We start from the raw sequence: 22887 nt of genomic DNA on the forward strand, positions 1-22887 counted from the left end.
CCGGGCCGGGTCGAGGCGGCGCCGGCGCGGCGGAGCGGCGGCCGCCGGCGAGGGGCACGGTGGCGCCGGGCGGAGGAGGCGAGGCGCAGGCGGCGAGGGGAGAGGCGCGGGCGGCGAGGCGCGCGGGCCGGGAGGGCCTCCCGCGGGCTCTCCAGGCCGGCGCGGTAGGTGGAGGCGGCGGTGAATGGGAGGGCGACAAGTGGCGGCGGCGGTTGGATTCGGACGCGTCCGGCTCGACGCGGACGTTGTCCGGCGGAGCGAGGAGGAGCGGATCTAGGGTTTCGCCCGGGATTAGAAATGTGGGGATCTATATATAGGCATAGGAGGAGCTAGGAGAGTCCAAATGAGGTGCGGTTTTCGGCCACGCGATCATGATCGAACGCTCTAGATGATGGAGCAGAGTTAGATGGGTTTTGGGCCAAATTGGAGGGGTGTTGGACTGCAACACACACGAGGCCTTTTCGGTCCCTCGGTTAACCGTTGGAGTATCAAACGAAGTCCAAATGATACGAAACTTGACAGGCGGTCTACCGGTAGTAAACCAAGGCCGCTTAGCAAGTCTCGGTCCAATCCGGAAATGTTTAATCCCCACATACGAAAGAAAGCTAGAAATGACCACCGGAGGAGAACGAAGCGCCGGAATGCAAAACGGACAACGGGGAAAAAGCTCGAATGTATGAGATGAACACGTATGTAAATGCAATGCACATGATGACATGATATGAGATGCATGACAACGACAACAACACACAGAGAAGAAACCCGAACCCGAGGAAATAAATATAACTTAACGCCGGAAACGGCAAGAGTTGGAGTACAAATTGGGAAAGTTACATCCGGGGTGTTACAACACCGCCACCCCGAGATGTACTACGAGGGTGTTCTGCCGGGTGCCCGTCTTGTCGCGGATGAGTGTTCGCAAAATGTAATATTTGAATGAGACTTGCTTGGTTTGTCCTGTCTGTATGAAAACTTGTATCATATTCGCTATGCAATGCTTGTGTGAATTTAAAATATTACCTTCTGTTTGGCTGTTTATCCAATCTGAGAGATGGCTAGTCCTCGGCTTCTGCCCCCATGCCACGAGTGCCGGGGTGTTCGGGATAAACCTGAGCACTCTTGTTCCCATGTTTGGGTCCTTCGAGGGAGGTGCTCAGCACAACGAACAAGGCAACCGGACTAATAATGCTTTATCACTCTCACTTAGCCATAGAATTCTGTAATTTTGAATTTCGGCGAAGCCCCTGGTATTTGAAAGGCCGAATTCGCGGCGCGATACACGCCTGTAAGCCGAACGGAGCCGGCCCCTCGCCCTAAGCGGCATAAGTCTTTAGGGACTCGAAAAACCTCGCCGAACAGCGACCAGTCTCTCGCCTTATCATGACAGTTAGTTTTAGCTTTCTCTACTGAGGTGCTCAGCCCGGCAGAACCGGGGCACAATCGCAGTAGTTCTCCTAGCGCTACCTTAGCCGATAGAGCGGAACGTAAGGTACCAAAACATAGGAGCCGGGCAAACCCAACATTTGACCAAAGACATGATTCGGAGCTGATGCATATAATGCTATAAGTTCGGGGTGCTGCACTTGTGAAAGTGTTCGGACTTTTCACACCATATTGTGGGTACGTAAGCCCCTGGTGCATTGGCCGTACCAGAGTGTACGGTTGCTAGGCGTCATTAATGAACACATAGATATGTATATATATATATAACAAAAATGCGATAATAGTCGTAATGTCATGTATTGTATATTAAAAAATTGCATTTAAAGCAGAGTGATACAGATAGTGTAATAAGCAAAAGAGTAGGACTATGTCCCTTCCAAGGGCGAGCTGAGGAATTATATGAAATCTATAATCCACCTGGGAATTCCGTAGTTGTCGGCTTCCTTGGTTGTTGTATCATGTGTTTGGCAATAGAGCTGTCGGACAGTGTTTCCAGAGATTGAAGTCCTGAAAGAAAAAGAAAAATAACCAAACGGGAAGCCCCTGGTGCGGTTTAGGCCGCATTTTGGGGCGTGCCGTAGTTGTGCCCCCCCTCCCCACCTGTGCTCATGGTATTTTTAATGCGTAATTATGTACGCGCGGCACGAACAACGCCGTTGGGCTGGGATTGGGCTGGCTGCCATATTGCTACGCGAGCTCAGATCGCGCCAGACGGTCTGTTTGCCGATTGCCCCGAGCGCGCTTGAAGGTGTCCGGGCTTTGAAACGCCGAACTGGTAGATTGCCTTGAGAGGCTGCTTTGCGCTTCTGCTGCGAGAGCCGCTATGTGCTCCTCTGTTCGGAGAGAGCGTTCTGTGTTTCCATTGACTGTAATAACTCCGCGAGGTCCTGGCATCTTGAGCTTGAGGTATGCATAATGTGGTACCGCATTGAATCTAGCAAATGCGGTTCGTCTGAGCAGCGCGTGATAACCACTGCGGAACGGGACTATATCGAAGATTAACTCTTCGCTTCGGAAGTTATCCGGGGATCCGAAGACCACTTTCAGTGTAATTGAGCCTGTGTAGTGGGCCTCTACGCCTGGAATGACGCCCTTAAAGGTCGTTTTTGTGGGTTTGATCCTTGAGGGGTCTATACCCATTTTGCGCACTGTGTCCTGATAAAGCAGGTTCAGGCTGCTGCCGCCGTCCATAAGGACTCAAGTGAGGTGAAATCCGTCGATGATTGGGTCTAGGACCAGTGCGGCGAATCCGCCGTGACGGATACTAGTGGGGTGGTCCCTGCGATCGAAGGTGATCGGACAGGAGGACTAAGGGTTGAACTTTGGGGCGACTGGCTCCAACGCATATACGTCCCTGAGCGCACACTTCCGCTCCCTCTTGGGGATGTGGGTTGCGTATATCATGTTCACAGTCCGCACTTGCGGGGGAAACCTCTTCTGTCCTCCAGTGTGTGGCTGCCGAGGTTCTTCCTCGTCATCGCTATGTGGCCCCTTGTCCTTGTTTCCGGCAATTAACTTGCTGACCTGCTTGAACACCCAACAATCCCTGTTGGTGTGATTGGCTGGCTTGTCTGGGGTGCCGTGTATTTGACATGAGCGATCGAGTATACGGTCCAAGCTGGACGGACCCGGCGTACTTTGTTTGAATGGCTTTTTCCGCTGACCGGGTTTAGAGCCTTTGAATCCGGCATTGACTGTTGTATCCTCAATACTTTCGCCGTTAATGCGGCGCTTATGCTTGTTGTGACATGACCTGCTATTGCCGTCCTTGGTATCTGAGGTACCATGGTTCTTTGATATGTTATTACTGCGAGCCAACCAGCTGTCTTCTCCCGCACAAAAGCGGGTCATGAGTGTCGTGAGGGCTGCCATAGATTTCGGCTTTTCCTGACCAAGGTGCCGGGCTAGCCACTCGTCTCGGATGTTGTGCTTGAAAGCCACTAAGGCCTCCGCATCCGGACAGTCGGCGATTTGATTTTTCTTTGTAAGGAACCGAGTCCAGAATTGCCTGGCCGACTCTTCTGGCTGCTGAATTATGTGGCTCAAGTCATCGGCGTCTGGTGGTCGCACATAAGTGCCCTGAAAGTTGTCGAGAAATGCGGCTTCCAGATCTTTCCAACAGCTAATGGAGTCCGCTGGCAAGCTATTGAGCCAATGCCGCGCTGGTCCTTTGAGTTTTAGTGGGAGGTACTTGATGGCATGTAAGTCATCACTACGGGCCATGTGGATGTGGAGGAGGAAGTCCTCAATCCATACCGCGGGGTCTGTAGTGCCGTCGTATGATTCAATGTTTACAGGTTTGAAACCTTCTGGGAATTGATGTTCCATTACTTCATCTGTGAAGCATAAGGGGTGTGCGGCGCCTCTGTATTGGGTTATATCACGACGCAGCTCGAATGGGTCCTGCCCGCTGTGTTCAGCCCGGCCGGATTTGCTTTTACTGTATCCGGCGTGACGTTTATCGTCTCGTAGAGTGGTGCGCCCTCGTGATCTGTAGATCGATCTTGAATGCTTTGCTTTGTCCTCCAATATGTCTCGCAGGTCTGGCGTATCTCCCCATGCCTTTTTATTTGAATGGCGTTGGGGTGGAGGCTGAGGTTTTGGCTGGAATGCCTCTCTATCGCGGCCACGAGGTGGCCGATCAGCCGTTTCATATGCTTCTTCCTCCAGTCGGGGAAGTAACCTGCGCCTTGGATAACTCTTGGAGGGACGCTCGAGTTTATATTGCTCGGCCGCGAGGACTTCAGTCCATTTGTCAGCTAGCAGATCTTGGTCAGCTTGGAGCTGCTACTGCTTTTTCTTCAGACTATTTGCCATGGCCATAAGCCTGCGCTTGAAGCGGTCTTGTTCGACGGGATCATCTGGTACGGCGAATTCATCATCGCCGAGGCTTGCCTCGTCTTTGGAGGGGGCATGTAATTGTCATCCTCCTCCTCTCCGCCAACCGCTCTCTCAGGAGAGCTGGCTCCTTCATCCTCCTGCTCTAAATCTTGCTGGAGGGGATTGTTGTTGTCTTCGGCGCTATCCGGAGTGTTCTTATCTCCTGTGCCGGTATCACCACTTTTGCTTTCGCGGGACTTAGAGCGGCGCTGCTGACGTCGGCACTTGGGTTGCTTCTTGGAGGGGTCATCCTCCGCCATCTCGTCACCGTTGCCTTCATTGGGTGTATCCACCATGTATATGTCATACGATGAGGTGGCTGTCCAGTGCCCTGTAGGTGCTGGTTCATGTTCGTCTCCTACATCGTCGTCCATACCGTAGATGTCTTCGGAGTCGAAGTCGAGCATGTCGGTTAAATCATCGACAGTGGCTACAAAGTGGGTGGTGGGTGGGCATCGAATTCTTCATCGTCCGCATCCCAACCCTGTTGGCCATAATCTGGCCAGGGCTCTCCTGACAAAGAGAGAGACCTTAGTGAATTCAAAATGTCGCCGAAGGGTGAGTGCTGAAAGATATCCGCGGCGGTGAATTCCATGATCGGCGCTCACTCGAATTCGATTGGCAGGGGCGCGGATGGTTCGGGGTCCGGAAGAGAGTCCGGCACCTTGGAGTCACGGGCTGTGCAGAGAATTATGCTGGTGTTCGGCTCGATCGCCGTCGAGACTGCAGCCCCTGAGGCGGTGTCTAGCCACCCGTCCTCGATTGGCGCAGTTGGCTCCGAGCTAAGGGTCGGAGCTGATGCGGGCGCGGCCTCTGGAGTATCGTCCGGTGGCAGAGCTAGGTCATACCCATCACGACCGTGCGGCGCGCCCGGCTGTGGCTCAAATCCGTCGAAGATCAAGTCCCCACGGATATTGGTCGTTAATTCAAACTTCCAAATCTGACCTGATGACCAGGGGCATAGCTTTCAATCTGCTCCAGATGGCCAAGCGAATTAGCCCGCAGTGCAAAGCCGCCGAATACGAAGATCTGTCTGGGGAGAAAAGTCTCACCCTGGACCGCATCGCTATCGATGATAGTAGGAGCCATCAAGCCTAACGGCGACGACACAGAGGAACTCTCAATGAAAGCACCAATGTCGGTGTCAAAACCGGTGGATCTCGGGTAGGGGGTCTCGAACTGTGCTTCTAGGCCGGATGGTAACAGGAGGCAAGGGACTTGAAGTTTTACCCAGGTTCGGGCCCTCTTGATGGAGGTAAAACCCTACGTCCTGCTTGATTAATATTGAAGATATGGGTGTTACAAGAGTAGATCTACCACGAGATCAGAGAGGCTAAACCCTAGAAGCTAGCCTATGGTATGATTATATGTTGTGATCGTTGTCCTACGGACTAAAACCCTTCGGTTTATATAGACACCGGAGAGGGTTAGGGTTACACAAGGTCGGTTACAAAAAAGGAGATATCCATATACATATTGCCTAGCTTGCCTTCCACGCCAAGTAGAGTCCCATCCGGACACGAGACGAAGTCTTCAATCTTGTATCTTCATAGTCTAACAGTCCGGCCAATGGAGATAGTCCGGCTGTCCGGAGACCCCCTAATCCAGGACTCCCACAATCGTCCTCAGCTATCTCCTTGCCTCTCTCTCTGACGAGGTATTGTAGCAGCTGCATCGGCTGGAAACTTCTCATGCCATCTGGGCTCATGTCGAGGAGATGTACACCACCCACTGCCACGCCAGCATCGTTTAGATCAAACTGGACATGGTCGTCTTCAGGAAGGGCACCCTCTCCATGGCGGATTACTTTGCCAAGATCCGCTCCAACGCCGACTAGCTCACCGCTGTTGGCCGCCCCATGCGCGAAGAAGACATCATCACCGTTGTCATCACCGGCCTCGACAGCGACTACGAGCCTCTCATCACGGCGTATACTACTCGTCCCGAGGGCATGACGCTTGGTGAGTTCTACTCCCACGCGATCTCCTTCGAACGGCGTCGCGAGTACAACGCGACACGTCTTCATCTCCAGCATGGCGACTCCTCCGTCAACTACGTCGCCCGGGACCCCAACGGCAACACCAACAACAACACCAATCGGGGCAAGGGCAACTACCGCGGCAAGAGCCGCGGCAACTCCGGAGATCGCGGTGGCTACAATAACAATTCTCGCGGTGGTGAGCGCGGGAACCGTGGTGGCGGCGGCTCGCGCCAACAAGGCGACTATGGCGGCAATCGCGGCGGTGATCGCGGTGACTACGGTGACCGCGGCGATAACCGCGTTCAGTGTCAGCTCTGCCGCAGCCCTGGGCACTACGCCTGGGAGTGCGGTTAGCGCTACAACCATGTGTTCCAACTGCAACAGTCCAAGATGGCTGGCCTTGCTGCTGCGTCTCCTCCCTCCATCCTAGGTGACCCGGCTTGGTTCACTGACACCGGGGCCACGGACCACATCATCGGCGATCTAGATCGCCTCACGATCCGGGAGAAGTATCCAGGCAGAGACCGCATCCACACAGCTGACGAATCAGGTTTGCACATAGCTCACCGTGGTCATGCAATTCTTCCTACCCCTTCTGCTAATCTTCAACTTCGCAATATCTTGCATGTTCCTAACGCTGACAAAAACCTTCTCTCCGTCAATCGCCTTGTTGTTGATAATCATGCTTATCTAAAGTATTATCCTACTCATTTTCTTATGAAGGATTTGATCACCAAGAAGGTTCTACTTCAAGGCAGATGTGAAAACGGGCTTTACCCCATTCGGCCATCATCTCATCATGCTCTATCTTCGGTTAGGTTGTCAGCAGAAGATTGGCATGCAAGGCTTGGCCACCCTTCCACTCATGTCGTTCAGGACGTTTTATCATCCAATAAAATAGCTTCTTCTAGTCGGTCTATGACCCATGTGTGTAATGCATGTCAACAAGGCAAAGCACACCAGCTTCCTTTTCCTAGATCCTCGAGTGTTTCTTCCTTCCCATTAGAACTTATTTTTTCGGATGTGTGGGGACCTTCCAAAACATCATCTGGTGGGTTCCAGTACTATGTCTCATTTATCGATGATTATAGTAAATTTGTGTGGATTTATCTTCTCAAGAGAAAATGTGATGTGTTTGATGTTTTTCGTGACTTCCTTGCTCATGTTGAACGCCTTTTATCTCGCAAGATTTTATGTGTTCAATCCGACTGGGGTGGGGAGTACGAGAAGCTTAGCAACACGTTTTTTCGTCAACTTGGCATTATGCATCATGTATCTTGTCCACACACACACCAACAAAATGGTTCTGCTGAAAGGAAGCACCGTCACATTGTTGACATGGGGCTCTCTTTACTATCACATGTGTCTATGCCGCTACGGTTTTGGGATGAGGCCTATCTCTCGGCATGCTATCTTATTAATCGTCTACCTAGTCGTGTCATTGGCAACCTTAGTCCTATGGAAAAACTGTTCACCAGCAAACCAGACTACATGTCGCTTCGTACGTTTGGTTGCGCTTGCTGGCCCAATATGCGTCCCTACAACACACACAGACTCGCCTTTCTTCGATCCCAACAACGTGTGTTCGTTGGCTACACCATTCGCCACAAATGGTATAAATGTCTTCATCTACCCACAGCTCGTGTTTATATCTCTAGAGATGTCACGTTTGATGAAAAAGTTTTTCCTTTTGCCAACCCGTCTGCCTCTCCCATACCACCTCGCGTTGCCGAGCAAACCATCCTTTTATTCCCGCATGACCACATGAACTATGGTATATCTGCTCTGTCTTCTAACCTGGATGCAGGCTCTCCTTCGGCGCAGAAGATCCCCGGTATGCCAGGCGCTCCCGCGTCTCAGGCAGATCCGGGCATAGGATCCGGAGCTGATCCAGCCTCGGAACGCGTAGCCGCAGCAGACGGCGACAACGACGCGCCAGGCGACCGTGGGGAGGCGCCCCATCCGTTGGCCCACGTGGAGGCCTTTGATGGCCCGGTCGCCACCCCGCACGCCCTGTCCCCCTCAGTGGCGGGGCCCGCCACTGGCCCGGCTCCCTCCGCACCCGACCCGCCACAGGCTGCTGCCCATGTGCCTGGCAGCCAGTCGGTGGGCCGGCCCGGTCCCGCGACAGACGCGCCTGCGTCGCCTGTTCCCTCCTCGGGATCGCTGTCGGATTCTCCTGTTGCGTCCGCTGGCAACACGGGATCCCGTGAGGATCCGATTCCCTCTTGGGCTGCTGCTCCCGGATCCTCTGCTCCGGCACCTCCTGCCCATGCAATGGTCACGCTCACACGTGATCATACTCGCAAACTTGCTCATCGTACGGATGGTACTGTCAACTATGATCCGTCCCGCCGTGGGTCCTTGGTCTCCAGGGAACCCCGTGATCACCGTGAGGCCTTGGAATCTCCTGCTTGGCGTGCTGCTATGCAGTTTGAGATTGATGCTCTTCGTCACAATGGTACGTGGACCCTAGTTCCCCCACCACCTCATGCCAATGTAATCGACTGCAAATGGGTTTTCAAAGTAAAGTACAAGGTTGATGGCATTGTTGATCGTCACAAGGCTCGTCTTGTCGCCAAAGGGTTCAAGCAACGCTATGGTCTCGATTATGATGACACGTTCAGTCCAGTTGTTAAACCGGTTACTGTTTGTCTGGTTCTTTCCATTGCTGTCTCTCGAGGTTGGTGTCTTCGCCAGTTGGATGTTCAAAATGCCTTTCTTCATGGAGTTCTTCAGGAACAAGTGTATATGCGCCAACCTCCTGTGTTTGTGGATCCTGCTGCCCCTCGGTCTATGTGCAAGTTGTGTAAAGCTATCTATGGACTTAAACAGGCCCCCCGAGCCTGGTACTCCCGGTTAAGCTCTCGTCTACTTCAACTTAGTTTTGTGGCCTCTAAAGCAGACACATCTTTGTTCATTTTTCATCATGGCAGTGTCACCATGTTTATGCTCGTCTATGTGAATGACATCATTGTGGCCAGCTCATCACCTACTGCAACGACTAAGCTACTTGCTGATCTACATGCATGCCATGTTTGCGCTCAAGGATCTTGGTCCCTTGCATTTTTTCCTTGGAGTTGAGGTGAAGTCGTCACCACGGGGGATTGTGCTCTCTCAACAGAAGTACATTGGTGACATTCTCCACCGTGCTAATATGGAAAATTGCAAAGTTTCCACCACTCCCATGTCCTCAAGTGAGAAGATTAGCAAAGATAGTGGGGCACCTCTCTCTCGGGATGACAGTACTACATACCGTAGTTTGGTTGGAGCACTTCAGTACTTGACGTTGACCAGGCCGGATATTTCCTTTGCTGTGAATCGTGTTTGTCGGTTCCTTCATGCACCAATGACTGTACACTTTTCAGCAGCTAAAAGGATCTTGAGGTACCTCAAGTACACTTGTGGTATGAGTCTGTCCATCCGCAAGTCACCTTCAACGGTGTTGAGTTGCTTTTCTGACACGGACTGGGCTGGATGCAGTGATGATCACAGGTCTACAGGAGGGTTTGCTGTCTTTCTTGGTCCCAACCTTGTCTCTTGGAGCTCACAGAAGCAGGTCACAGTCTCACGGTCTAGCACGGAGTCTGAGTACAAGGCACTTGCCAACGGCACAGCTGAGATCATCTGGATACAGTCAGTTCTTGGAGAGCTTGGAGTGTTTATGCCACGACCTCCAATATTGTGGTGTGATAACCTAGGCGCCACTTATTTGTCTGCAAATCCAGTGTTTCATACCAGGACCAAGCATATCGAGGTGGATTTTCACTTTGTTCGTGAGAGGGTCGCAGCCAAAGCATTGGATGTTAAGTTCATCTCTTCCAAGGAACAGGTTGTTGACACGTTCACCAAACCACTAGCCGAGGCATCGTTTGTCTCAAATAGATACAATCTGAATCTTCGCGAAGGAAGTTCAGATTGAGCGGGGATGTTAAACTGTATATTGTTAGGATATAGGAGTCTGTTAATATCTATACTTATCTCCTGTAACTACTTATAATCTGTGCCCTAGTTGCATCCATATAAATACATCCCTAGGATACCATGTTGGGTGCGCCGATCCAATCTATTTCCTCTCTGTTTCACACATTATGTTATCAGGTTTGCCATCAAATTTACAGAAATTTAAAAACAATAAGTAAAATCCAATGTATGACATCTCAACCTGTTATGATCATTTAAAATATGAGTGGCATGTGTGAAACTTCGCTTACATGAATGCCCTACTATCCTGTACACCCCAGCTCACCACTTGTCCTACCACTTAAATAGTTCCATTAAGTACCACGATATTAAAGTACACAAACTTGTAACGCATTATTAGTTGACAAGGCAATATGAAAACCATTTTATCACTGGTACAAATTTCAAACAATAGTGGCTATTGTTCGAACAGAAGAGAGGCTTGTCCAACAGCAATTCATTTAGCATGGCAGTTAAAGTAACCGTGTTATTGTGCATAAATACCTTCAGTTGGTTCAATAAGCTCTGACGGACGAGGGCAATTTGGAGGTTTAGGTACCTTAAACGAAAACTGAGGTAAATGTAAATCGGCAGCATAGTCTGGGTTCTCTTCAAGATACCTATCAAAGTATAACATATGAATAATAAGATAAGCATCTAGACAGAGTGAAGCACATGGAGAAGTTCACAACTTCACATAGTATACGCATGTATTCTGTGTTGTTTCCAACGTTCAAATTGCAAGAACAGGCGAGATTTCTGAAAATAAGCCCCGACAAAGCTAAGCCTGAATGCTGGTTGTGTGATCATTGAGCCATTGAGGTAGTGAAAGTACAATAATAACACTTTGTAACAATTATGATAATAATAGTGGATACCAGTCAGATGCGGTTATCAACATGCTAGATGAATGAAAAACTGCATATGAGCATTATAATATGCTTAAGAAAGTAACGATATTGAAGAGAAGTTGACCAAACAAAAGTTAGCTTACCTGCCGACCTCTTTCTTGGATCTTATTTTTATGCCTGCGGAAGAGATATAGTACCTGAAAGGATGTATAAGTGTTACGAAATAGTCATACAATACATACACGGACAGGCAAGCACATCCTTTTATATAGGTGTGTAAGGTGTGTAACCACAGGAATGAATGGTTAACCATTGATCAAATATGAACAGAATTAAGTTCCTAAACCATAAATGAGCATTCTGAGTTCTCAAAGTTACGACCCAGGGACGTTAGAAAACAACTGCAACATCATTTGCTCAGAAATAAATACAAAAAGCTAGAAAACAAATTAACTACGATGTTGTGCAAAACAAGTAATACTCACACATCAGCGAATCTCGTGCTCTGTTCATTCCTTAGAGTAATATTCCTTTCCCACCCAAGAGGGGTCTGAGGGATGCATGGGATATCAATTGCCCATGCCATGCCATTATCCTCAGATATATCAGTTGGATCATGGCATGTAACTTGTGGCTTCCACCCATGGACATATTTGCAAGAAAAAGGAACTTGTATAATATTCTCTCGGATTTGCTCATATTTCAGTTTGGATGGTACAACTCTCCATTTCTGGCAAATACTACATTTCACAGAATATGTACTGATAATGAATTTTCTTTTTTTAGACAGCACAGATAAGTTGTTTTCTCCCTGGACATTCTTGTAAGGAAAACTTGATATGACGCACTTCCAGAGAAATGATGGTCACTTGAGGCTGCCGTCGTGCGTGTTACCTGAGCGTCTCTCTATCGCCGATATGATGTTTTTCCCGATTATTAACAGAATCAGGGGAGAGGAAGGAGTGCCTTCAGATTGTAGGGAACGGCAAATTTTAGGAGTTACAGCGTAACAGCTGAACTCGGTCGATGGACGATAGAGCAATCCTGCATATGATTGAACCAGAACAAAAAAACTTACTTTGCTAGCTGCTTTCTCTTCACCTTTTGATCTCAAGCAAAACGAGAATCATGAATTTAATAATATATGGACTACACACATACATCAATTCCTCTCTCCAGCGATCATGAATTCATGATACATCTAGTCAATTGCAGAGTTCTTACTGCTAATGATCATGTTCATCAATTCCTCTATCCAGCGATCGATCATGAATTCATAACCGACAACTACTAGAGAGAGCAAAAGAGAAAACTACTTCCCGAAGAACTATAACTAATCGTAAACTGGTGGGCGTCCTTCATCGACCTTCACGATCATCCCGCGGCGCAGCTCCGACGCAAACTCTGGGTCGTGCTCCTCGTAGAATCGGCACAGCGCGTCCATCGGGATCCCTTTGCCGACCCTCTTCGCCTTCTTGCAACAATCATCGCCGCGGTCAGTCCGCTCCGGCGGTGGTGGTCTCTTGGAACTGGCCGGCCGTGCAGCGTCAGCGGCCGGGTGCGCCTGCGGTGGAGTGTGACGGGGCTCGCGGACGTCCCATGATGGCACTCGTGCGACACGGCTGGGTTTGCTGTTGATGGCGGGGTACTCGACGAGGTAGGACTCGGTGCCGGCCGAGGCGGAGAGTACCTTGGCGCGGAGGTAGATCACCAGCTGCCTGTTGCCGGAGAAGACGACGTTCGAGAATAACCTGTTGCGCACCTCGACAGCATCGCCGCACGCGAATCGCAGTTGCCGGCGCGCCGCATCCACGGTGGACTTCTGAAGAACCTTCGCAGGCAAGCGGGGCGCGCTGTTCGACTTCTTGGCCGCTGCATCCACCCGAGGAACCTTCTTCGGCGAGCGGGGCGCCACTAGTTCTCTTGGCCGCTGTCATCACCGCAACTTTGCTTCTCTTGGGTGCCACTTTCGAGGCGACGGCGGGCGATGGCAGGACCACGGCGCGCGGCGGCAGCGGCATTGCCCTAGATGGTGTTGCAGTCTTCTCTCTCACGATTGGACTCGGACGATTCCAAGCTGGATGGGGGAAGCAAATTAACGCGATCACAAGATTGCGTGTCGAAGCTATATATTGGCGTCACTCCATATCCGAATTCAGCTCCAGTTTGCATTTTTTGACACTCCATGTCCGAATTCAGCTCCAAATTGGCTTTTTTTTTGAGACAAACTCCAAACCAGCCAACAAAGCGAGTTTCTTATTTTCTCCTTGCAGGCCGAGGCCTGCGGTCGGCAATACTGGGCCGGTGAAGCTATCTATTCGACTGTAAAAAAAACCAATTGAGAGAGAATATTCGGCTGTAAGTGGGTGCATGAGTTACGAATCATCTATATTTGGACAGAGCTACATGCAAAAAAAAGTTTAGAAAGAGCTTCTAAAAGAAAGTAAAACAAATAATTTGTTGAAGAAAAATATTTCATAATTTCATACAAGTTGGTTTTGGTAGCAACATATTATCATATAGAAATAATAGTCAATGGTCATAATTTGGAGACTATATATACATGTTAAAAAAATAAGCGTCGTGTTTCTCTAATGATGTTTTTCAACCGAGGTAAGTAAACAAGACGATGAAATACCACATGTAAGATTTTATCTCGGATGCATGCCAGTGTGAACATTTTTCCCGTGTTTATCTTAACAAGTTGCTTTCTTTTTATTCCATTCAGTAAGATCCAACTAGAGACATATTTTTCCCGTGGTCCACATCTTAACATTGCTCTAGTCCTTTCAATTACTAAGCTCCCTAGGGATAGAGGCCTATGAGAACTCCAATCGATCAGGGACCATGTGATCATTACCTGGGTTTTGTTTTGTGAAAAACACTAAACCCCTAGAAGGCTCCCGTCATTATGTCAAGAGAAAGTATAAAATGAGCAAATGATCCATAGGATTTTCAATAAGTTTTCGAGAACTTTAGCCATTTGAAATAATTGGTACAAGACTTGCCACCCAAAGAGGCTCTTAACCAGAGGTCGCGGTGTGACATTTTGTCATGTCAAGCTAATAAAGGTGGCAGCCCAGCTGAAATTTTGGCATGCCAGTTTGTAACTCTTTGATCATAGAATGGGGCTCACTCTTTCCTTGGAATGCATTTCTATTTTTCTAGTTCTATCACGCCTTGTTTGTTTTTCTTTTGAGATGCAGATCAATATGATGCATAGTTTAATGGCTTTTGTCATTTGTATGTTTGAACTTAAAAAGGTCTAAAATGCTATGGGCTTGCGCATTCATGCAATTCGTCGCATAGACGTAGGTGATGTTTGGTTCTCTAGTTCTAAGACTTTTTCTAGTCCCAACTGAAAAGTCCCTAGTCCCTAAAAAGTCTCTCCTTGTTTGTTTCCAGAGACTAAAAAGTCCCTAATCCCTTCCTAGAGGTTATTAAATGACCATGTTGCCCCTAGTATATAGAAAAATAACAATCAAACAACACCATGGGGTGGCGGGCCAATGGGTGCATGGAGAGGCATAGTTGGAAAAATCCCAAAAAGTCTCGAAAAGACTCTCCTTGAGAGTCTTCTTCATTTAGTCTCAAATGCCTAGTTTAGTCCCTAAAAAGTCCCTCCCGCTTGGTAAAAAAGTCTTTAAGAGGAACTTTTTCTAGTCCCTACACAAAAAGAGTCCCTGGAAACAAACACCCCCGTAAAATAGACAAATGTATATAATCTGATCTTTGGTCATAGAATGGGGATGGCAGAAACTTCTGTTACCTAAGCTCTGTCCCAATACCCATTGATCTCAATAAAAACGATTGTACCTTATACAGGAGATTATGATGTGCAACACGCATAAACTTAAAGTTATAGGCATTCACAGCACACGAACAGAGTGAGGTAAAAGCAATGTGGCAGTTTCAATAACTTTCTGCAACAACGTTCATCTGTTGATGTCGATGTCCCAATAACTTTCTCAGTTCCAGCCAAGCTGGAGCAAACTACGGCATAAAGGGAGCGACCTTAGCTAAGGTAGGACACATACAGTAAGATGATACAGCAAAATAACACATTTCAAGTCTGACGTTTGAACATCACTTATAGAGCATTTTCATTTTCCTTTCTTTCTGGAGAGCATCACTGGTTTAGTTTTCTCTTTTTGGAGAGCATCACTGATACTTGTAGAGCTAGTGTCACTGGTATGTGAGTTACAGGATTGGCTTCTCCATGAGGGACCGGCATGTAGTTGTGCACGGGATCCTCGTGAACCGGAGGTGGCACTGAAAATAAGAGCATGCCATCAGATAAATAACAAATCATGTGTATCAAATTATCAGATGGTTGCACAGACACAAAGAGTGAATAGAACGCCATTAATCACTTGAGCCAGAAGAGAAGACAAGCAAGCTAATCACATCAAGACGTCGTCTGTTGCGCAAGGGTCATTGTATGTAAGTATACTAATAGATGGAAACAGCAGACATCATGAACCACCAATGAACCCCACACAGTGATTCTAAATTTCCAACAGCTGCTCTAAGATCCCTAAATCGCTAGCTAGTTGCAAGAACTTAATCTAGGAGTGGTGCTATAATCAACACGGGTACTAGAAGTCACCAACCTGGCTGTCTGTGTTATGCAACTATATATAGGCAGCATGCATTAACAGAACTCTCATATAGTTCATATTCATGTAAAGGGGATATAACCCATCAGCCACTAGTGCGTGCAATGGTCTACGTTATGTTATCAGGTTTGTCATCCAATTTACAGAAATTTAAAAACAATAAAGTAGAATCCAATTTATGACATCTCAACCTGTTATGATCATTTAAAATATGAGTAGCATGTGTGAAACTTCGCTTACATGAATGCCCTACTATCCTGTACACCCCAGCTGACCACTTGTCCTACCACTTAAATAGTTCCATTAAGTACGACAATATTAAAGTACACAAACTTGTAACGCATTTTCAGTTGACAAGGCAATCTGAAAACCATTTTATCACTGATACAAATTTCAAGCAATAGTGGCTATTGTTCAAACAGAAGAGAAAGGCTTGTCCAACCAGCAATTCATTTAGCATGCCAGTTAAAGTAACCGTGATAAAAATTGTGCATAAATACCTTCAGTTGGTTCAATAAGCTCTGACTGACGAGGGCAATTTGGAGGTTTAGGTACCTTGAACGAAAACTGAGATAAATGTAAATCGGCAGCATAGTCTGGGTTGTCTTCAAGATACCTATCAAAGTATAACATATGAAGAATAAGATAAACATCTAGACAGAGTGAACCACATGAAGAAGATCACAACTTTACATAGTATACACATGTATTCTGTGTTGTTTCGAACGTTCAAATTGCAAGAACAGATGAGATTTCTGAAAATAAGCCCCAACAAAGCTAAGCCTGAATGCTGGTTGTGTGATCATTGAGCCATTGAGGTAGTGAAAGTACAATAATAACACTTTGTAACAATTATGACAATAATAGTGGATACCAGTCAGATGCGGTTATCAACATGCTAGATGAATGAAAAACTGCATATGAGCATTATAATATGCTTAAGAAAGTAACTATATTGAAGAGAAGTTGACCAAACAAAAGTTAGCTTACCTTTCGACCTCTTTCTTGGATCTTATTTTTATGCCTGCGGGAGAGATATAGTACCTGAAAGGATGTATAAGTGTCACGAAATAGTCATACAATGCATACACGGAAAGGCAAGCACATCCTTTTATATAGGTGTGTAAGGTGTGTAACCACAGGAATGAATGTTTAACCATTGATCAAATATGAACAGCATTAAGTTCCTAAACCATAAATGAGCATTCTGAGCTCTCAAGAGTTACGACCCAGGGATGTTAGAAAACAACTGCAACATCATTTTCTCAGAAATAAATACAAAAAGCTAGAAAACAAATTAACTACGATGTTGTGCAAAACAAGTAATACTCACACATCAGCGAATCTCATGCTCTGTTCATTCCTTAGAGTATATATTCCTTTCCCACCCAAGAGGGGTCTGAGGGATGCATGGGATATCAATTGCCCATGCCATGCCATTATCCTCAGATATATCAGTTGGATCATGGCATGTAACTTGTGGCTTCCACCCATGGACATATTTGCAAGAAAAAGGAACTTGTATAATATTCTCTCGGATTTGCTCATATTTCAGTTTGGATGGTAGAACTCTCCATTTCTGGCAAGTACTACATTGTACAGAATATGTACTGATAATGAATTTTCTTTTTTTAGACAGCACAGGTAAGTTGTTTTCTCCCTGGACATTCTTGTAAGGAACAATTTGATATGATGCACTTCCAGAGGAGTTTTCAGTGTCACTGTCATCCCATTGGTCCACAACCTTGTCAGCTAACATATCTTGGCTCTTGATATGAGATAATGAACTCTCATCAGGGTTGGGCACAGGATTAGCCGGCCTGGACCCCATTGTTTTTAGTTCCCTGTTGGAGGTAATTGCAAAAGTTTCAGACTGGGAAAGGCAAAATGCTTGATAGAGAAACAAAAGAAACGTGAACGTAAGATTAAAACAGAAGGGATACACCACCATGAACATGAAAAGAGGGTGAGGACAAAGGCTACTTATAGTAAATCTTTGATTTCTCAGGCTAGATATCAAGATATCGCTGGCATTAGAGCAGTATGGTTCTCCCATAAATCAGGTTCACTATGGTATGCCATAAATCTATTAACATTTTGAACAGCTTAATTAGGTAACTAGGGCTTACGTAATGTTTTAGATCCCTAGGCTAGATTCAAAGATTCTGTTACTAACTCATCACTAGTTGGGGCATCACCAATCCAGTTCACAAAAGTAAGGACATAACTCGCAAATATATACTCCCTCCGTCCGAAAATACTTGTCATTGAGATGGATGTATCTAGATGTATTTTAGTTTTAGATACATCCATTTTCATCCATTTTGATGACAAGTATTTCCGGACGGAGGGAGTATTTAACAGCTTGAGCAAACATAACGCTCCAGAACCCTAGGCTAGACACTGACCGAGATGCAATCAGCATTAGAAACATAACCTAATGTAGCAATAGTAAATCGAATGTACCGATTGCAATTGCAGATATCCCTAAAATAAATCTACTATTCCACATGTAAAATTGCTGAATCTACCACGTGTAAAATCTCTGAAAACGAACGCCTTAGCGATATGTTCTCCCAAAGCCCTAGCATGGTAATCTATCTAAACCTAAATTATTTTGAAGGAACTATGTAATCATGCATTCATGAGCAAAAGGAGAGTCGGGGTGGAAGGCGAGGTATACATACACGAAGCGCCTCCAATGGCGGCTTCTTGGTGGCCAGATTGGCTCGTCGGGATCCTCGGCCTTCTCCGCGGGCGGTTTAGACGCACGGAGGAGCGCCGCCTCGCGGAGTCGGCGGGCTTCGCAGGAGGCGGCCAGCCTCCGGAAGCACCCGGCGCTGAGAGGATCGCGGCGCGAGGAGATGCTCGGCGGCGGTCGGGGCGGGGAAGGGGAGCCGGGCGCCCCACTCTCCGCCTCATCGTCCGCCTGGGTGGCGGCGGCGGCGCCGTCCCACTGCGCGTCGGGGCTCGTGCCGACGGACTCAGTGGTAAGCGAATTGAAGGAGGGGTCGGCTCCAAGGCTCTCTTCCTCGTGTCCCTGCGTTTGCTTCTGGGGACTGGTTGTCACGGGTTCAGTGGGGTCAGAAACGAAGGGATCCATTCCTGACGATGGTGGGCCGCTACCTGTAGGGGAGAGAGGAGGGTTTCGTGGGAGGCGAGAGAGAAGAGTGGGTGAGAATGGGGTTTCTGTTTTGAATCTTAACTCTTTTTTATATTGTTTTGTAATTTGAACACGTCTAGATGTGAACGCGGATAATTTTGATATATTTGGAAATCAATAAAGGGTATCCATGATTTATAGTATTGTATAAAAAACTGCTTGACATCATAGCAAAAAATTAAAAACATACTTAAATAATGGAGACACATGGCACTTGAGAGGCATGGGCAATCAAATCCACATGGCAGATGATGTCTAATACTCCCCCTGTCTTTGTGTAAACCTGTTTTTAGAAGTAAAAATCCAGCGGAAAACCCGGAACCCTCGATAGGCGATAGGGTTTCTGCGTAGATTTGACGGCGCCCGCTGATCTCATCGGCGGGGCGAGACATCACCGTCGGGAGAAGATGGCTTCGTCATCGGCGAACGGTGGGCAAGGCACTGCCGGACCCTTGTCACCTAACTCGGCGAGGGCGCGGCTAGCAGAGGCCTTGGGCAAGTTGTGTATCACAAGAGGAAGAGGCAACATCATTGGTGATCGATGATCAGGAAAAGGGCGACCAGCAGAAGTATATGTTGGCGGGGAAGGTCCTGAATCGCAATACTCTCCATATCCAGACCATCTCCAACGCACTCCGTCCCGCTTGGGGAAACCCTAAAGGACTTGTGTTCCCATATGTTGGAACTAACATGTTTGTGGCTGAGTTTGCTACCCAGCGAGATCTTGATCGCGTGTGGAGAGGTTCTCCATGCATGTTAGCAAACACGTCGTGATTTTGTCTGAATTTGAGGAGTGCATGCGTCCATCTGAATTAATGTTTGATCGCTTACAAGTCTGGGGCAGAGTGGTGAATTTGCCTTTTAATCTTCGGAATGACTCGTGTGGATCAGCGATTGCAAAGCAGATAGATCAGCAGGCGACTCAAGTGCAGTTTAACGACGCGGGGGGCTTCTTGAGAACTCGTGTGATGCTCAATGTGAGTAAGCCTTTGCGCACCTTGATTTTGATTGAATCGGACAGGCATAAAAGCACAGATGTGTATGATATACATGTTGGGGAACGCAGTATTTCAAAAAAAATCCTACGATCACGCAAGATCTATCTAGGAGATGCACAGCAACGAGAGGGGAGAGTGTATCCACGTACCATCATAGACCGAAAGCGGAAGCGTTTAGTAACGCGGTTGATCTAGTCGAACGTCTTCACGATCCAATCGATCCAAGCACTGAATGTACGGCACCTCCGTATTCCGCACATGTTCAGCACGATGACGTCCCTCGAGCTCTTGATCCAGTTGAGGACGAGGGAGAGTTCCTTCAGCACGGCGGCGTGGTGACGGTGATGATGAAGTTACCGGCGCATCTGATGAAGGTTTGAAATCAGGTTTCAACTCCTCTAACACACTAGAATGTGACCTAGTGGTAGGGCCTCTCCTAACTGGCAGCTTCTGCCTCTTTTTTGCAGGTTCTTTCATGGGTGGTTCTTGTCCTACAACAGCATTCACATCCTCTTCCTCCATTCCAAACAAATCTTCAACCTCAATGTCACTCTCATAATGTAGTTGTTCCTCTTCTGAATCTTCATCTTCATCCTCTGCTAGCCTCTTTCCATCTATTATCTCTATGTCTTCAGCAGTCATATACTTCTCCATGCAGAAATGGTTGTTATCACTGTCATATGCACCCTCAGGTCATCAATACTCTTATATCCCTCCTTTGCCTCTTCTTCCACCACATCTTTGAGTTTCTTCTTACTAATATTTCTGCTCTCTTGTGTGCACATAGCACTATGCTGTATTGCACTATTGTTGTTGCACTGACTCTAAAAAGCAATACCTTGATCATCAACAACAAGCGCAACAGGCTCACCGAGATCATACATAACAGGTGGTTCATATAAAATTGTGGCTAATTGTTCTTCTCTGTGAGATACAGTACTAACAGAACTAAACTATCCTCATACTGCTTCTTAAGTTGCTGCAATTTGATGTTTGTGTCTATCAATTCTATGCCATGCTCTCTCTGCTCTCCTATGCATGTATTCTTCATGTGGCACAGTTCATCAGAGAAATTAAATCCTTGTGTTTGCATCAGTGCATACATATTCAGAAATGTGGCATCTGAGTTGCATATCTTTCTATCCATATTATGTTAAGCATCAAAATGAATCCTAACATCCCAAACAACATCATCCATTTCTACAAGTGACATCAAAATTGCACATTTTAAGTAAACCCTAACCCTAGCCCCCAATCATGGCAAAAAATGAAGACAAAAAAGAAGAGAGGAGATGACTTACATCACAAAACCCAATCCATGGGGTCCAGTGATGGCTTGTGGTAGGGTTTGGCCACCCAAATCTCAGCCAGCCGCAACCGCTGCTCCATGGAAAGCGGGGCCTCCATGCCCTTGTCGTCGTCGTTGTAGTAAGATGAAGAATTCGAGGTACCGCCATCGGTTCCTCCATGCCCATCGCTCCCGAGGCCAAGAAGGTTTCCGTAGACGTCCACACCTCAACCACTGCTACAGCCACTAGCACCACCGCCCGAAGTCGCCATCGCCAGAGAGCCGCGCGAGCAGAGGGAGAGGAGAGAACTATGGTTTGTCCTGTTCGAACCGGATCGAGCGAGCCAAGACTGACCAAGCACACGTCGGTTGGCCAGTGTGTCACCTGACAGGTGCGGTCGGGAGGTCAGATACGACGTCAATACTATATTATACGATGCTTAGGCCATTTTGCAACGAGCTGCCCCATACTTGGTACTGACATGCAAAAAAAAGAATAGTGGTACTAGATCGTTACACCTGCCCCAAGTGTGGTACTTCCGTGAAATTAACTCACCATTAATTGATTATGAAATATTTATAAATCTGGAAAAGACTTGTATATTGTGCAAGTAAAATTTTGAGATAAAGTCTGCAGACATCATTTCGACGTTTTAAATCCAAATATTGATAAAGATACTAGTATATTTTTTTCATGTGTCCTTGTTAAATAAGATATATACATAATGGGCGGGATGGTTAGAAGCAATTATACATATGAGTATATGTATGTTGTGATCAATTGATAATTTGGTTCAACTAGGGCAATGTTGGGATGTGTTGCATAAGTAAATTTAAGAAATATTTTTTCAGCTGCCAATGGAAACATTTAGTCTTTTAAATCATATATCTTTCAATAGAATAACAAATGTAAGAACTTTTTAAAGTAAACACGGGAAACAAATCCACACTAGCAGGTACCCGAGATAATATTTTATATCATACATGTGGTCTTTCATCCTCTCATTTACTTTACTTCAATAAAAATGAACATGATGTTTAAAACATGTAATTAGTCTCCAAAAATCGACCATGACCAATATTTTCACATGATTATGTGGCTACAAAAACAAATTGTGTGGAATGATGACATATTTTTGTTACAAGTTTTATTATTTAACTTTCTTTTGGCAGCTCTTTATAGTAATATGTTTATACATTCACATTCGGAACATAGGGTTCATTTAAGTCTATTGTCTGAGTGCACACGTTTCTATGGCATCGCCTATTTTGAAAGGAAATGCTATTGTGTTTTCAAAAAAAGGGGAAATTCTATTCTGAACATATTTTCTTTCTTTTACTCTTTCACTAGTATACCCACCCCTGACGGCCTAATAGGCCTAGCCGCGCTTCTCCCATGAAAGAACAAACAAAGGAACAAATCTCAACCCCTCAAAAAAATCTCAAGAAAAAAAAAACAAGCAAACAAAGGAACACGTTTTTGTAGCGAAAACACGGTGGCGCCAAATCCGGAGCCGCCTCGGACATGGAGTTGAGGCACGCAGATTTATAGCGCCACCCTGAGACTGGCACACCATCGCTCGCATAGTTTTTCTTCTCCCGATTCACAGCAAGAGAAATCTAGGGCAATGCCGCTGCTGCCGCGCCCTCTTCTGCCATTGCCCGCCGTCGCGTCGAAGGTCACACCCAAGAGCAGCAAAA

General features: G+C 46.9%; 1 pseudogene; it reads right to left on the bottom strand.

Moving 5' to 3' along the window:
* Positions 1 to 15006: 15006 nt before the first annotated feature.
* LOC125524827 lies at positions 15007 to 18826 on the bottom strand (annotated as a pseudogene).
* Between the last annotated feature and the right edge of the window lie 4061 nt (positions 18827 to 22887).

The sequence above is a fragment of the Triticum urartu genome, chromosome 7 (genome assembly GCF_003073215.2).
Source record: "Triticum urartu cultivar G1812 chromosome 7, Tu2.1, whole genome shotgun sequence".
Classification (NCBI taxonomy): domain Eukaryota; kingdom Viridiplantae; phylum Streptophyta; class Magnoliopsida; order Poales; family Poaceae; genus Triticum; species Triticum urartu.